Source organism: Neopelma chrysocephalum, unplaced genomic scaffold (genome assembly GCF_003984885.1).
Source record: "Neopelma chrysocephalum unplaced genomic scaffold, ASM398488v2 Primary Assembly neopelma1_68, whole genome shotgun sequence".
NCBI classification, from domain to species: Eukaryota; Metazoa; Chordata; class Aves; order Passeriformes; family Pipridae; genus Neopelma; species Neopelma chrysocephalum.
In genome coordinates, this window is record NW_020897727.1 from 8,488,378 (window position 1) to 8,503,299 (window position 14,922).

The 14,922-nt window shown below is 39.7% G+C and overlaps 1 long non-coding RNA gene across 1 annotated transcript; it reads left to right on the forward strand.

Annotated features, from left to right (window-relative positions):
• Positions 1–5,383: 5,383 nt before the first annotated feature.
• LOC113968573 lies at positions 5,384–9,156 on the forward strand. The gene is made up of 3 exons (XR_003534565.1): positions 5,384–5,511; positions 6,330–6,423; positions 9,058–9,156. It is a non-coding gene; the product is annotated as an uncharacterized LOC113968573 (long non-coding RNA).
• The last annotated feature ends 5,766 nt before the right edge of the window (positions 9,157–14,922 follow it).

The following is a 14,922-nucleotide window of genomic DNA, read 5'->3' on the forward strand; positions in this document are numbered from 1 at the left end:
CCTCAATTGTCCCACACCAACCCCCGTGGCAGGATCAGGACCCCAGCCAAGGTAAGTGTTCAGTGGGGTGAGTTCTCAGTGCTCTCAGAGCTGGGCACAAATGGTCTCCTGCAGTTCTACCTCCTGAGAGTTAATGAAGATTAGATCCCATCTAGAAATATAGCCCCAACCCACTGAAACTTCCTTAATAAATTTTAGGACAGACTTTAGTGCGGAATTACATTTGCAGGTCTCCAGCCATTAAAAAATGAATTATTGTTATGGATGTAGCTCGGCAGCAGAGCAACGGCCTGAGCTAATTCCCCCAAAGATTCGTCTCTGTTCCTGCAAGATAAGTGCTCCAGCCTTGTTTCCTTCTGTTGGATTTTTACACAGTGCCTTGTGGAGCACGGCACCGTTCCCATTTGCATGTGCTGTACAGGGCTGGATTGACAATATCAGCCAGGGTATTATGTGACACCTAATTTGGAAACACTTGGTGAAGGTTATCTCTGCCTCAAGCAATGATACCACGAGGCTGAATATAAAGCTGTTAGAGTAATTTCTAGTGAATAATGTATTAAATAACTTTACTTCCCTTCTCCCTCCCTCTGCACATGACTTGTTTGAGGCTTTTTTTTTTTTAAAGAAAGAAGGAACTGTTTAATAATGAAACTAGAATGATGTCGAATACATAAGTTACAGGTGGCAGATCTGGAGACAGATTTTAGCCTGGTTATACACTTTAAATACTCAAAATATTAGCTGCAATTCTTTACTGGTGAGTTTTGATTTGCAGGTCATTTGTGAGTGAGCTGTTACAGTTCCAGGCTATTTTGAGTGGCTGCTCAATCATCTATTGTTACTTTTTTACCCCGAATGGCTAAAGGTGATTAGTAGCTTTTGATGTTTTATACCCTTTACCTTTCTGCTTGAAGATGAAATTTAATTTACACCAACAATCTGAGGTGCCCATTGCTCTGATAGCCATTCCCTGTTTGTTATTTGTTCTTTTTAGAGATGACAGAAACAAAACACAAATGGGCAAGAGGTGCCTTTTTTTTTTCAAAATATGACCCTTTGTTTATGATGAACTTTGTAACCCTCAGCTACCTGTTTGCAGGAAGTGTAAGAGCCTCAAAGAGAGAAAATGGCTGGAGAATATTTGAGTCCTCAGAAGTGTTTTGTGCTCCCAGAAATTCAATTATACGTAGGAGCAGTTTGTAACATTCATTTTGTTATGGTAAGTCCTTTATTTATCTTTTCATGATGCCATTTTACCATCAGTGATGCTGTGGTCACCTGAAGCTGTGAGTGACAGCTGTGAATGGACATTAATGCTCAGGTACAGGCTGATCTGGCTGCCACTGGAGACCAGGTAGCACATTCCCATTCCAGAACTCCATTTTCTGGAAGTGTTTTAGATTATCTGAATTTCTTTTGGAGGAAAAAAAAGTAATAAGAAAATAAAAGAGAACAAGAGAAAGAGAGAGGGAAAAAATTTAATCTGTGAAAAGGGAGAAGTTTGTCTCTGCTCACGATTTTTCAAGCTTGTTCAAATGTAACAACCTCATGGATAGCAAATTGGTGTCATTTTTATCTGAGGAAAAACAGGAAGGTAACTGCCCTCCAAGGAGTAGGTAAATATATTTTTCATGATTTTGTAGTCTCACCTGTGTTTCACTCGTGGCAGTTTCACAGATGTCTTTCCTCTTTTATGTTGTTCTCTTCTTTTTTAAGAAAGCAAATTTAAAATTGCTAATTGTACCTATCCTTAGATGTTTGTGCTGCATTTCATGGAGATGGGATAGAGTCAGTTCCATAATATGCAGGCAAAGCTTGAGCCCCACACATGCAGGGCATTCATATTATAACTTCTGGCATTTTTTCAATAAACAGAAGGGCAAATCATTTGTGCAGGGCTGCTATCAAAAGAGGAGAACTAAACGCACAGTTTAATTGAACATTTGTTCTTAACTTTACTCAGGGACATTTGACATGAAAATTCTTGCCATATTTGATTGAAACCAGTTATGTGTGTCCAGAACTACATGGTTTAGGGAGGTAGTGGAAGATGATTGTGTATTGTACAACCTCCCAGGCTCTCAGGGACCATTAGAATTGCAAACCTGTTACCCTGGCAACTGCAAAATTTGACAGGACTTGAAACCTCTGATCTCTCTGGATAAGGCAGCAGCATTTATAAATTTTGCTCATTCACCTTACTATAGCTGATACAGTTAATGTTGAACTGCATCAGTAGCTTTTCCTCTGCTGAAAAGCCCTCGGATGGCTGTGGAGTTAATAGATAACAGCAATAGAGAGTTACAGAACAGAGGTTCCAAAATTCCCCTCCATGGACCACTGGAACTGTCAATGCCAACTGGCTGTAGATGGTTTTTCACTCCCTGTGTTTCCAGCTGTTGATATTTCACCAAAAGGCAACTAAACACATTCTATGTCCCCCTAATAGCTCCAGAGGCAAATAAAATCAATGGCAAACATCTGAAGTGCTCATCCCGAGCTTGTCCTCTCAGACATTCTCTCTTCCCCATCCTCTCTTTTGCTCTGGTCACACACTCTCAATTTGGTTGAATTTGGAGGCTTGGCTGCACTCAACCATCATAAAGTCATCTTTCCAGAGCTGCATATTTTAGCTGTAAAATTAAAAGTGGGGAATTCTGCCTTGGATGGAACTGGATTCTCTCTGGAATTTGGCACTGCTGAGATTATTATCAAAAAACGTGTTTTAATTCCGGTGTCTTTATTGTTTCTTTGGATTTACGGTAAGTTTAGAGATGACAAAAAAGAGGCCCTGACATTTGTAAGAACTGGAGAGAAATAAAAGTGGTAAATAGCATGTAAAGGTGACACTCAACAAATTCAGTTACCATGTAGAAATAATTAAGTGGGGGAAAAGCACAGCAGGTAAAAAAAGGTACTTTTGCTAAGGAAAGAGACAACAGGAATTGACTGCTGTTTAAACACAGAGAAATTAGGAGAAAAAAATTTTAAACCAGAAGAGCAACACTGTGCATAGGGAATCTCTAGATTCTCTGTCTTTTTTAACTTCTGAAGGAAAGATCATATTTCCCTTTTTCTGATAGTTGAAATTCATTATTTGTCTCCATACTGGAGTGATATTACAGGGGTTTTCTTATATAAAGAACTGATAAGATGAACCTATATTCAAAAACTTTAGTAGGAAAATATACTTTACTCTTCTTCTGTCTAAAAAAAAATACAAAAAAATTCCCAATTAATACTCAACATCATCATAATATTTTTACACAGTTTATTGGCCTGCTTTAGAATGTTTGGTATAACTTTATTAGGCTGATGTGGAAGAGTTCCCTGAAATGTTGACGTTTTGCATATCCCTGTGTTTTTGTTTCTTTGTAGAAGTGGCTTCTGCAGTGGAAATCAGTTCCTTAATCTTCTGCTTCCCACTGAGCATCCTGGGTGAGGCCTGAGAAATGTCATGATTGTTCACCTTCACTTAGCTAGAGTCTATCTGAGATTGTTAGTCTTGGCTTAGCCTCCAATATCTATTAAAAACTCAGCCAGCCATAAAGCTCTTACTGCCCTAATTAGTATTTTGAATTCTACTCATCCTCTTTTCCTTTCAACTTTCAGCAAATCTGGCGTTTGTGCCCAGCACAGGTTCACAGCCGTAGGAATAAATCCTTCCACGCAGGGAATTTCCCTATTGCCTAATTTTCTCCTCCTGATGGGGAAAGAATCACCTCCAAACCAAGGTGTTAATTATGTCATTGGCTCTGTGATACAGCTGCTGACTTCACTTATTCTCCTTAATAACCCCCACTAACTAATGGCTTGGCTGCTATTAAACTGGCACAAAGTGGCAAACTCAGTGAAAGGGCTCCACATGCCCACAGCCATCTAAACCCTGTAATCTTAAAACTAGATTGGACTTTTATCTTCAGAAAGAAGTTTCATGTAATAACATTGACTTTTCTTGCAGGTGTCAGTGAAAGGGCTGATGAATTTCGTTCCAGCTGCATCATGGTTGTACTTACTCCTTAGTAAAAATAGACTTTGGGGATTTAATCTGGTAGCTTTTCTCAGAAGAACTAAGATTGCTTGTCTATAGATTCAGACGTGGAAAGTTCTGGTTTAACTGGTTTTTTGTGGTTTGTTTTTTTTTTTTTCCTTTCTTCTTCATTTCTTTCAGGGTTCTGTGCTTGTGGTATGTCCTAATTAGTTTTTAGGTAAATTAATCTTTAAGTGACCCTAGGAGGTGGGAAGTTAATTCTCACCCATTCCCTGTTTCTTTCTGACTATCTAATTATTCATGAGTGTTGTAGGGGTCCTGTTCTAGAAAGGCAACTCAGCATGGGGTTAAGCAGTGCCCAAACAGAGGAAGAAGGGTAAAAAATTACCATATTTGACAGGCACACAGCTGCTTTGAGATTGTCATTCTCCGGTTTTCATTTCTGTCCTGTTGGTGTTGTAAATTATTAATCAAACAATGATTACCTGTACAACCCTCTGAATTTCCAAAGAGCTCTGTTAATATGAACTAACACACCTGTCATGTGCTCAAGAGAAGTTATGAACTCAGAGCCAAATTTTCCCTTGCATTCTGTTGCTGTATTTTGCTTATGAGTCAAGGAGTTTGGCAGGCAGGAAGGAGCATAATTTTTGCTGTGAATTGAGCAGGAAAGACTTGTGGTACAGGCTGGGATAAAGTTTTTTAAGAACAGAGGAAAATGCTGGCTCGGGTGCCCATAAAGAACCTGTACAATATAGAAAAAAAGTGAAAATTCTACAGGCACCATGGTTTAAAGGATAAAATTGAGAGTACCCAAAAATGATAAGGAAAGAATTTAAATAACAAGTTTTGGGAAAAGCAAGGAGATATCGAGATAGCTGTGGAAGAAAAAAATAAATGCTGCAAAAATTTTGTAAATTCTTAGAAGAGTATAATTGAATTTTGAGGCTATCTAGTAAAAGAAGTAAACTTGGGGGATAAGTGATGTCATCAGATCATGAAAAAAGGAAGACAGGCTCAGCTGCAGTGTCTGAAGGCTCTCTGGAAAGATATAAGTTGAAGCCAGACAGGTAGGATTGGGAAAGGTTTACATTATTTTATCTTTTTCATTTGCAGTTGCTGGAGTTGTGTTTGATTTGCAAGGAGTAGAGATGGTAAAATGTGTTCAGTGACTGGCAGAAAAAAGGCCCCAACAGTACAGATTCAACACTTCCAGTCAGAATGGAGAGGGCAAAAATGCCTCAGCATAAAATAACCTTATTCATTTGGGAAAAAATGTGGGTTGTATTCAGTTTCTTTGAGTTTTTACAGCAAAACTTTTTACTTTTCTAAAACCAAAACGTATTGGTTTAGTTGTGTTCCCTGTCAGCCTTGGAGTAGTTCAAGACTGAAAGAGCAAATGTAAAAAATGTTTTCCCACCTTCTTCTTACCTTTTGACCTTTTTGGAGAAGAAAAGCAAAGTGTGTCTAGTGTTGAGACACCAAAGAGATGAGCTGTGTGAGAAAGAGACACCAAGGTGAGCGAGAGGGATCTAAAACCCCAAAGCCAGCTTTTATCTGAACGCAAACTGGAACAGAGCAACATTTGAAACAGAGGAAACTCAGCAAGACAGATTCAAATGACAGAGCTCTCCCAATTTTCAGGCAGGACCCTCGAGGTCTTTCTCAGTCCAGCGAGTTTCAGTGTGTTCCTTGTTTGCAGCAAGTTCCAGCTCTCAGTCCCTCTGGGGCACTGTTTCCTTTCCATCCCTTCCAAAGCTCGACTCTGCACCTGTTCCCTGGCAAACCCACCAGGCTTCTGTTGCAGGCTGATTGCTTTCTGCCTGTTTTTCCCACCTTGTACCCCAGGACCTGCTTTTCCTCATTGATTTCTGCACTTTCAGTTGCTTTACAAGATGTAACAACTCCTGTTCGTGCCAGAGGGTCTCACCTTGGCCTGGGCCACGCAGAGGTGAACACAAACCTTCCTCCTGCCTGCTCAGCCTTTCAGCTCAACAGAGCACACCAACCAAACAGATCCAGATCCAGCATTCCCCTTCCTAACACCTGCTCCCTCTCACCCTCAATTCTACACCAATATATACAAATACTTGGAATTTATTTTTTTAAAGGACCATATTAATCATTTGATAAAACTTTCCTTTTTTCCTTGGTCAAAGAGCCTCTGTTTGTGACGTGATCTGTTCTGTGACAATTTCGAAGCTGGTTTTAATTGTGAAGATACTGAAGAATGGCCCAGTACTGATCACTGTAAAGAAGCAGATGAGTTTGTCCATCCGATTTTCAGGCATTTGGGTGATTCTGGAATTAATAACATCTTTGCCTGTTGACTCAGAGAACAGAGGAGGCCACTGGATTTTCAGTGAAGACAGAAGAAAAGCTGAGTATCCAGATACAGGAAGGTGCTGTTAACTAAAGTAAGTGAAGAGGTAATTAACCTTCAAACTTATCAATATTTCTAAGAATTATAGACAAGGCTACAGAAACAAACCAGCTTTCTCTGTATCATTGTATTAGGAACCATCCCAGGCAGAATTTATTTTTCAGATGATGAATATCCACCCAATTCTGCTGCATCCTCCTCTTGTAAAAATCAAAGCAACATAGATTTCTTAAAAAAAAAAAAGAAAGAGAGAGAAAAAAGCAGCATAATATCTTGATGATTTCTTAAAAGATCTCTTCTCCCAGTTATAGGTATGTTAGAAAGGAAATTGATGTATCTTCCTTTCTTCTTTGTGTGTTCTTGGTGCCACAAGCTGTGCACAGCATGCTTTCAATTAATTTAAACTAACTTTCCATCTGCTCCAACAAATGTAGGATTTGAGTGAAAGACACTATGATGGAGTGACATGAAATGTGCTAATAGCAAACACTAATGTGAAAGCCAGTCTTCTGTGGAAAATGTAATATCCATAGTGCTCCCTTTCTACTCCATATTAAAGGCTCACTTTGGTGAAAAATGATTATTGTTTTCAATATTTGCCTAATCAAGATGGGAAACAAAAGCTTTAGCAACGGAGAGAGTGATTTACATTTAACAGAGCACGGGAATGTGAGGAACAGGATGTATCAGATCGATTCCTTTTTAATTGCCTCTTTCATCGAGCTTTATGGTATGGAATTATTTCATTATGTTTCTACACTTAAAACAAAAGCACAAAAATGCTGAATATGATTAAACTTGGAAAGCTCTGGCTTTCTTATCGGTTTGATCAGAACACCGTGTATTTTGCAAATATTCTCATGTTTTTTTTTTTTTTCCCCTGACAAATTAAATTCTAACAGAGGTATTTAAATTAGAAGAGCCAAGGCCACAGTAAAACAGCTACAATGGCAACATTCAAGTAATGACACAGACTAAAATATAGTAACTGTGTACAATAAAAGCCTTTTGCTACTAAATGTGTGCACTTTACAGACAGTAGTGTAAGCCTTTGTGTGAGGGTTTTGTGCTCTTGAGGTTTTTTTGGGACATGATGTCAGGGTTTTTTTTTTTAGCATAAAGTAGGAACTAACTGTGACTCTGGCACCAGCCTTTTCAAGCAATAACCATTTAAAGCCATGTGGTAATTAAATTCTACCTGCAGCCCAACCTTGTTCCCAATTGAACCCTGGAGAATAAGTTTATGGCTTTTTTTCCCCCAATTTAAATTAGCACATGAATTTGCAAAGCGGAATTAATTTTTGGGCCCTGTTTCCTCCTCCCCGTATTTCTTACATTAAGTACTGCACTTTTAACCCTCGTTGGCCTCTTCAATTGATCAAATAAATGCAAATCAAAATTCTAGACTTGGTGAGATGCACAGGGAACTGTGGTGGCACCATTTCCTTGAGCGACAGCAAGTAAAAATAATAACCTGCTTCTTGATAGTTCATAGCTCAAACTCAATACCACTTGCACTTAAGAGTAGAGTTCAGAGAGGATAATTCTCCATGATCTTGTGCAGATTCATGGAAAGTGATGCCATATTTTCAGGGCAATAAGGACAGATGCTTCTCAACTGCTGGTCTGTAGTCGCCACCTCTTTCACCTCAAGCATCTCAGTTCTTGGTTTGGGCTGTTTTTGTTTGTTCAGCTCAGTTTTGGTGGGTTTTTTAAGCCTTTTTTTATGGCAAGGCTGAGCAAGAGCTGAATTGCAAGTGTCCTCATACCTACCTATAGATCAAAGAGCATAAGACACCCAGTGGATACAGGAGAGGGTCCTTCAAAGAGAGAAAATAAACACTGCATTTCTTTCTTTCCCCAGGACTACATAAGCACCTAACACCCAATATCTGGCATCTCACAGCAGTGTGCCCTCATCACCAATTTATGGCAATTTTGGGGGTGACATTGCTGGCTGGAGCTGTTCCACTCTGCAGAAAAGAATTACAGGTTTCCCAGGGCGAGATGACATGTGAGCAGAAGCCATTTAATTTCCTTTAGTTCCTTTTTGGTTTGCTGCAAACAGACCCAACCAAAGAGAAGTCTGTTCATCTGAGAACTGCTTTTCTCCACTAGATGTGTTTTATATGTGTCAATGGTTTCAGAGTTAGAAGGGTATGAGGCAGGAAAGGTGTCTAATACTTTTATCTGACCAGCTGAGACAGATAAGGAAAAAATGGACATTCTTTTGGACATACAGTGAAATCACTCTTTCTTGACGTTTAGTAGAAATCCTCTGTGTCCAAAATCTTGTCTGTTCTCCCAGTTATGTCACGTAGTCTAATGAAAAGTGTTAACTTTCCCTCCAGACCTCTCCTCCCTATTATTCTGCAGGACATTTATACACCTACAGCAGATAATGTCCCCAAGAATTTATGTGCTCAGCCTGAAACCCTTGTAAGAGAAGTAATTAGACAGGCTTAATTAGAGCTGGCATGACAGAATATATGTCAGTAAACCTGCCCAAGTCTGCCCAGAAAGGCATTTTCAAAGGGCTCTGACTGCTGTATTAGTCATGCTCATTTTTCAGGTGGTGTATACAACTGCAGAATATTTAACCACCATTAAATGGTTTTCCAGTTGGAACTGTTTCATGCAGAACTTATCCATTTAATCAATTTATCTCGTTCATCGTTAGGTTACAACTGGTGTGACTGCAAAGAAGGGAGAGAAAAGGAGAAAATGAGATGCTCCATTAGAAAACACCATTCAGAAGTGACAGATTAAGCTACTTGAAATGAAGGCAAACATGAGTGATTTGAGGGATATTTTACTTTATTCATAAATTGGATCATTGGCTGAAAAATAATCACTTGGTCCATCAAAGACATCAAACCCAGAAATGAGGTGGAGTTACCAGAGGATGAGTAATGGAGGTAAGAGATCAAGCATGCAGGGATGATAATACAAGTTATTTAACACAGGAAACAATGGCAGCTAATGGTAATTAGCAGTAAAAGGGACACATTTTTCTCCTTAAAAATCTGGTGTTGATGTCAGTGTGACTTTCCTGAATGCAGGTTCAGGAGTGAACATGGATCTGAAATGCTAACAAGAAAGCAGGGAAGAGTTGTCAGAGCATCTCTTTCAGAGGGAGAAGGGAAGTCAAAGAAGATTAGAGGAGGAAAAATTAAAAAGGAGTGTATCAGGAGAACTCTGCAATCTTCATATGTGTTTCTAGATCTTTCCTGTGCCCAACAGAATAAAAGTCCCTTATGAATGTAACTCTAGAGATCAAATTGCATATTTTTAGCCTGTAGGTTCCAAATTACACATTGCTGTGAGACTGATTGCACTCCAGAATACAGTCCCTTACATCCATTAAAAGACGAAAATCATGTCCCTAAAACTATTTCTGTGTGTCTGTCCATGCAATCCCTAAGGCCTGACATCAGCAGGGAGCTCTTCCAGACTATCCCAAAGTTTGGTAGCCATAAGAGCTCCCTGATAAAATCTATTCCTCTGATGGAACTGTTCCTGGCTGTGATGGAAGAAAGATTTTATTTAAGTGCAGTTCCAGCCTTTTTTGCACTGCTAATATAATGGTAAAATTTTCTGCTGGAGTAGGAGAAAACATCCTCAGATGTTATTTTCAATATTATTTTGGGACATGATAAAGAATAATGTATATTTATATTTTAACCTGTCTATTATCTGGATCCTGCAAATTACCTGGATCCATTATCTGTTTTTTCTGCTTGTTTCTTAGAAGCTTAATTTGAAAGAAGCCACACATACATGGTGTATATACATTAATATATGGTGTGTGGGTGCCTACCACTGCAATCTCTAAAAGTAGAAAATATTTTTAGACACAGATAATTCTACGTGGCAAATAAGAGACAATAATTCAGCTATCAGGGATTCAATATTATTCACTCAGTCATGGCAAATTATCTCTGTCCCCTCCCCATCCTTAGGAATGCTTATTCCTGGCAATAATTCTGTGTCCCAGTCCTGAAGGATGTGAAGCACAGGATTTCAGATTAAGCACAGCTGTTTGTGGCTGGAAAGACATGTCACTCTGAGGCTTCCAGAGTCAATTGAGAAGTTAAATTTGTCTAGTATTAACATAAAATGCAAATACACCATCCTACTGTCAAAGCAGTTAAATATTCAGGAGTGAGACCGTGGTTAATAGCACATTAATCATTAACCATTATTCAGAGATAGTTTGGATCAGGCTGGAGGAAATGCAGGAAGTATAAATGAGCTCTTGAAAATATCAGTTTGAAAAGATGTCCCTTCAGAGCCCCTTTACTGTAGATATGAATAAGAGCTGGGTTGTTTTGTTTTTTAGGGCTACACTCATTTCTGGGCCACTAAATGAATATAGATGTCTTTTAATTTTATAGTAGGCTATTGATAATGCAGATTTATTTAAAATGCAGGTAATGGTTGAAAACGTAATACTTTTTAAATTGTTTTAGAGAATAAGTTTAACTTCCCAGTCTAAAAATATTGACTATAATTATTAAACGTTTAAGGTATTCCATGGTTAAAAGAAAGGTTTCTGGTGCACTATTTATCATTTCCTTTGTTCAACCTAATTGTCTTATTTTGAGGTATTGTTTTTTGTGAGGGTTTTTTGTAGGTTTTTTTTTTTAAAGCAAATCTTTCTTAGATGATTCTGATACCTTAGAGGTAATTATTAAGATTAAGCACCTGGCTTATGTAAATTGTTATCTCCATTCAAATTCAACTAAACCATAATTGCAACATTCAACAGAAGGCTTTCTAGGATTCTGTTAAAATGCTGAGGTATTTGTGTACTCCAGTCCTTCATATTCTCAGTTTTGTCTTGGTTTGTGTAGACTGCTTCAAAATTAATAAACAGGCTCATGGTAGGTCCTAGATAAGGTGCAAAAATTATGCTAAAATATGCAGCGATAATTGAGTGTCAGTTTAAGAACATGTTTCCCATTGAACAGGTGCCTGTTGTTTCCTGTGAACCTGAGGTTGTGGTTAATACACTGGTAACAGGTTCCCAGGAGTTTCCATGCAGTTCATTTCACACTTGGGCATTGCAATATTTGCAACAATTCACAGAGTTCAGAGATGTCCAGGAGACTTTGGCAGGGACAGCCAAGCAAAACGCTAATAAGGAAAACAGAGCAGAAGTCTGAGCCAGGATTTGGCTCTTGCCAGGCTCTTGTCAGCACTGCACAGCGTTGACATGGAAAAAAAGAACCCTTTCATCTCTTGCAGCCATAAACCAACAGGGATTTTATTTATTTATTAACAAAGAAATAACAATAAAATGTAAGGGAGGGCTCGAAAGATGCCCACTGTGCAAGGCCAGTGACATGTCTCTTGAATTAGTACCTGTGAAAAGGGTTCTGCATCACACCACAGCTATAGAGCACAGCAATCCAATGTCAGATCAGTGTGTGTCATCCTGCAGAGTCAACTAGAGTTCTACAAACTGGGGGGAAAATAGCAGTGAATGAAGCTGAGCTGATTCACAGTCTTGTGCTTTAGTGTAAATGCACCAGCTGTATAAACGTGTGCAGGTGTAAAGCAATAGAAACAGCCAACTGGACTTCCAAAACCTTAGATCAGTCAAGCATCAGATGCTAAAAGCATCTTAGACCTGTGCTTTAGTTTTGGTTGCAGTAGTAAAGTTGTGTTGTGTAATGAAAGACTGACCTCCACAGGGCAGAAATCAGAGCTGGCAGGTTTGTGGAGTTCCCACCAAGATACAAGACCCAGACTTCCAGGGAAAAGGCTCAAAACACCACCAACACCATCAAGCTTTAGGTTGGCTTTTAGTCTGAAGCCCATCCTGGGTTTGGGTGTAAACAACTATTCTTAGCAAATCTCTGCAAGAGAGCCCTCTGCTACTTAACTGTTTACATGATGCTTGTGCTATCAAAAACGAGGGGCAAGTTTGCACCACTTTGACTCCTGAGACATCCTACTTCTAGGTCTAGGTTATCTGTTGGATTGAGTGCTTAAAAATACAAACAAAAAATGAGAGTCTAGCAGGCTTCTTCAGTGGTGTTTCCTTAGAGATTTGGCATCCCTCTTTCATGTCAGTTAGGAGAAAGAAAGCAAAATACTTTCCATGAAAGTCTGGTTTATAACCAGTGAATGTCTTCTGACTCACAAGACATTGGACAGTTTGTAAGGATGGTTCATGACACAGGAGCCTTTGGTGAGAACAAACTAACAGGGATCTCCCAGAGGGAAAAGATGCTGCATGGCTGAGGAGCTAAGCAGGCTGAGAACTCTGTTGTTAAGTCTTGGGGCATTTTAAGTTTATTTGTCTAAAGGAAAGATGCAGAGTGCTAACAGTGGGTTTGTACAGAAACAAAGTGAGGGATGACTGTTATGGGGGCTATGTATGAATTTATTCACTTTTTTTTTTGTTTTTAGGAGTGTTTTTCCAGACCATGTGAAGACTCCCCTTTCCTCCTCCACCTCTATTTCCTTTGAAACTAAAACAAAAAAATAGAACTTCATCAAAACCCTGAAGTAGGAGAGAAATCCATCTGCTCAGCTAATGAAGATGAGTGGTACAAGTCTGTGCTGCTGACTGTCCCCACCTCCATCTCTTTAAAGGTACCAGAATTGCCCCAATTCCCATATTAATTAGTCTGCAGTACAGTTTAATTGCATTGTAGTTTTTTTCTTTTTCCCAATGAACTGAGCTTTTAATGAGTATCCACTGTTTAATAACCAATTAAAATAATAGCCAATTATTTTGTGTATATGTAATAATGAAGCTCATCACCTTAACTGCTTATATTTATATATATACATACGCATTTTATTACTCTGATTTGAACAACAAATCTGTTACACTCATGTATCTCTCTTTGTTATGAGTTATACCTTCACTAAATAATGGCACTTAAATGCACATAATGCCTCCTTCCCTTATTTAGCTTAAGCAGGATAAGAGACAAAGAAGAGCTGCAGTAACAAGAGGACTTTGGAACTGAAGAAAGACCTGAAGAAAACAAGCCTTGGATTGCATCCACTCAAGCCCAGAAGACAGAGTTGAGTGCATCACACATTTGCATTGGCTGCAGGTACTCGGTGCTCATTTGCTAAAGAACAAAGTACCCAGTGCCAAGGAACAGAAATTAGGAGTGTGAGACAGTGCTGCAGCTCACCAGGTGTGTGGGTGAGGACAGACAACCACGATTAAAAGTAGATTCATTACAGTGCTGATAAGAGAGTAAGCCCTGATGGGTCTTTAAAAGGTGCCAAGCTGGAGCACCACTGCAAGAGTGATGGCTGGATGTCAGTGCAGGAGAGAACTGTCTTAAGAACTGCAGTGAGAACTGTCTTAAGAAAGTGAGAAAGAGGGGAAAAAAGCCCAACCAAAGAAAAAACTCTTCATATAACAGTGTTGTTCCATTTGCTGGGAGTGGGTGTCTGATCATCCTGTACCATTGCTGAATAACAGCACAGCAGAATGTGGGGCATGACATGCACACCAGGGCTGCTCCAAGGGGTGATATCTGGCAGGAGTCTGGGGCAGAGACTGACTCTGCTCAGCTGGCACATGACAACAGGGCTTCCAGAACTCCTGCCCTGTGTCTGGGGGTGAGGTGGCAATCCCTCCTCTGGGAAGGGTTCAGATCTCTGGCCAGTGCCTGCCTGAGGTACAGGCACGAGGTGCCTCTGCACCCTGGCTCTCTTTAGTCATCACACTGAGGTGGCTGAGCTTCCCAGGAGGGTCAGTCTTCTCCTGCCAGGGTGGTTTGGAACTGTGCCCTCTGTTTCTGTATTTCTATTGCAGCTCTGGCACAGTGAGAAGGGGCACTCTGCGGTCTGATGGCTCTGAAGGCACGAGAGGACACGGCCTGGTGGGCACACACAGGTCAAACCCCTGCACTCAGCTCTGCCAGGGTGAGGGTGAGCAGCTGCACTGTGCCCTTGGCAGGGCTGAGGGTACAGGGGTTCTGCCCAGCTCAAAGGATTTCTCACTAGAGTCATCTCTGTTTTGACTTCTCCATGCAGGATCCAAGAGAAAGCAGTTTTCACATGGATTAATACAGTTTTTGGCATTAGCAACAATGGTAAAACTTGCCAGGCACCATGACTGGGCTTTTCAGCACTGTCTGGTTCTTACATGATGTAGCTAAATGGTCTCAGCTTGCACATGTGAATTTAATGGCACAAAAAAGAAATCTAATCTTTCCTTTAGACATACTGTCTTGTAACAAGGGTTATTCTAATTACTGCAATATATAGTTTCTACTGTGCTTTATCTATTCTGTCACATTCTCTATGATCCCCACATGAATTACATGTTGTTCTTTTGTGTTTTGGCAATCACTGATATGAAAGGCTGAGAATCTGTTAATTGGGGCACCTGCTCCCTGGAGGTTTTGCTCAGTATGAAACAGGATGACTATTAAGTTACCTTGGAGATATAGGGAAAATTTTAGTGTATATTAGCTCATGATGGCTTTAAAGAAAAGAAATGCTTTGTAGTTATATAATTATTTTATCAGTTGGGGAAGGGGGGGGGTTCAGCTGTTAGGCT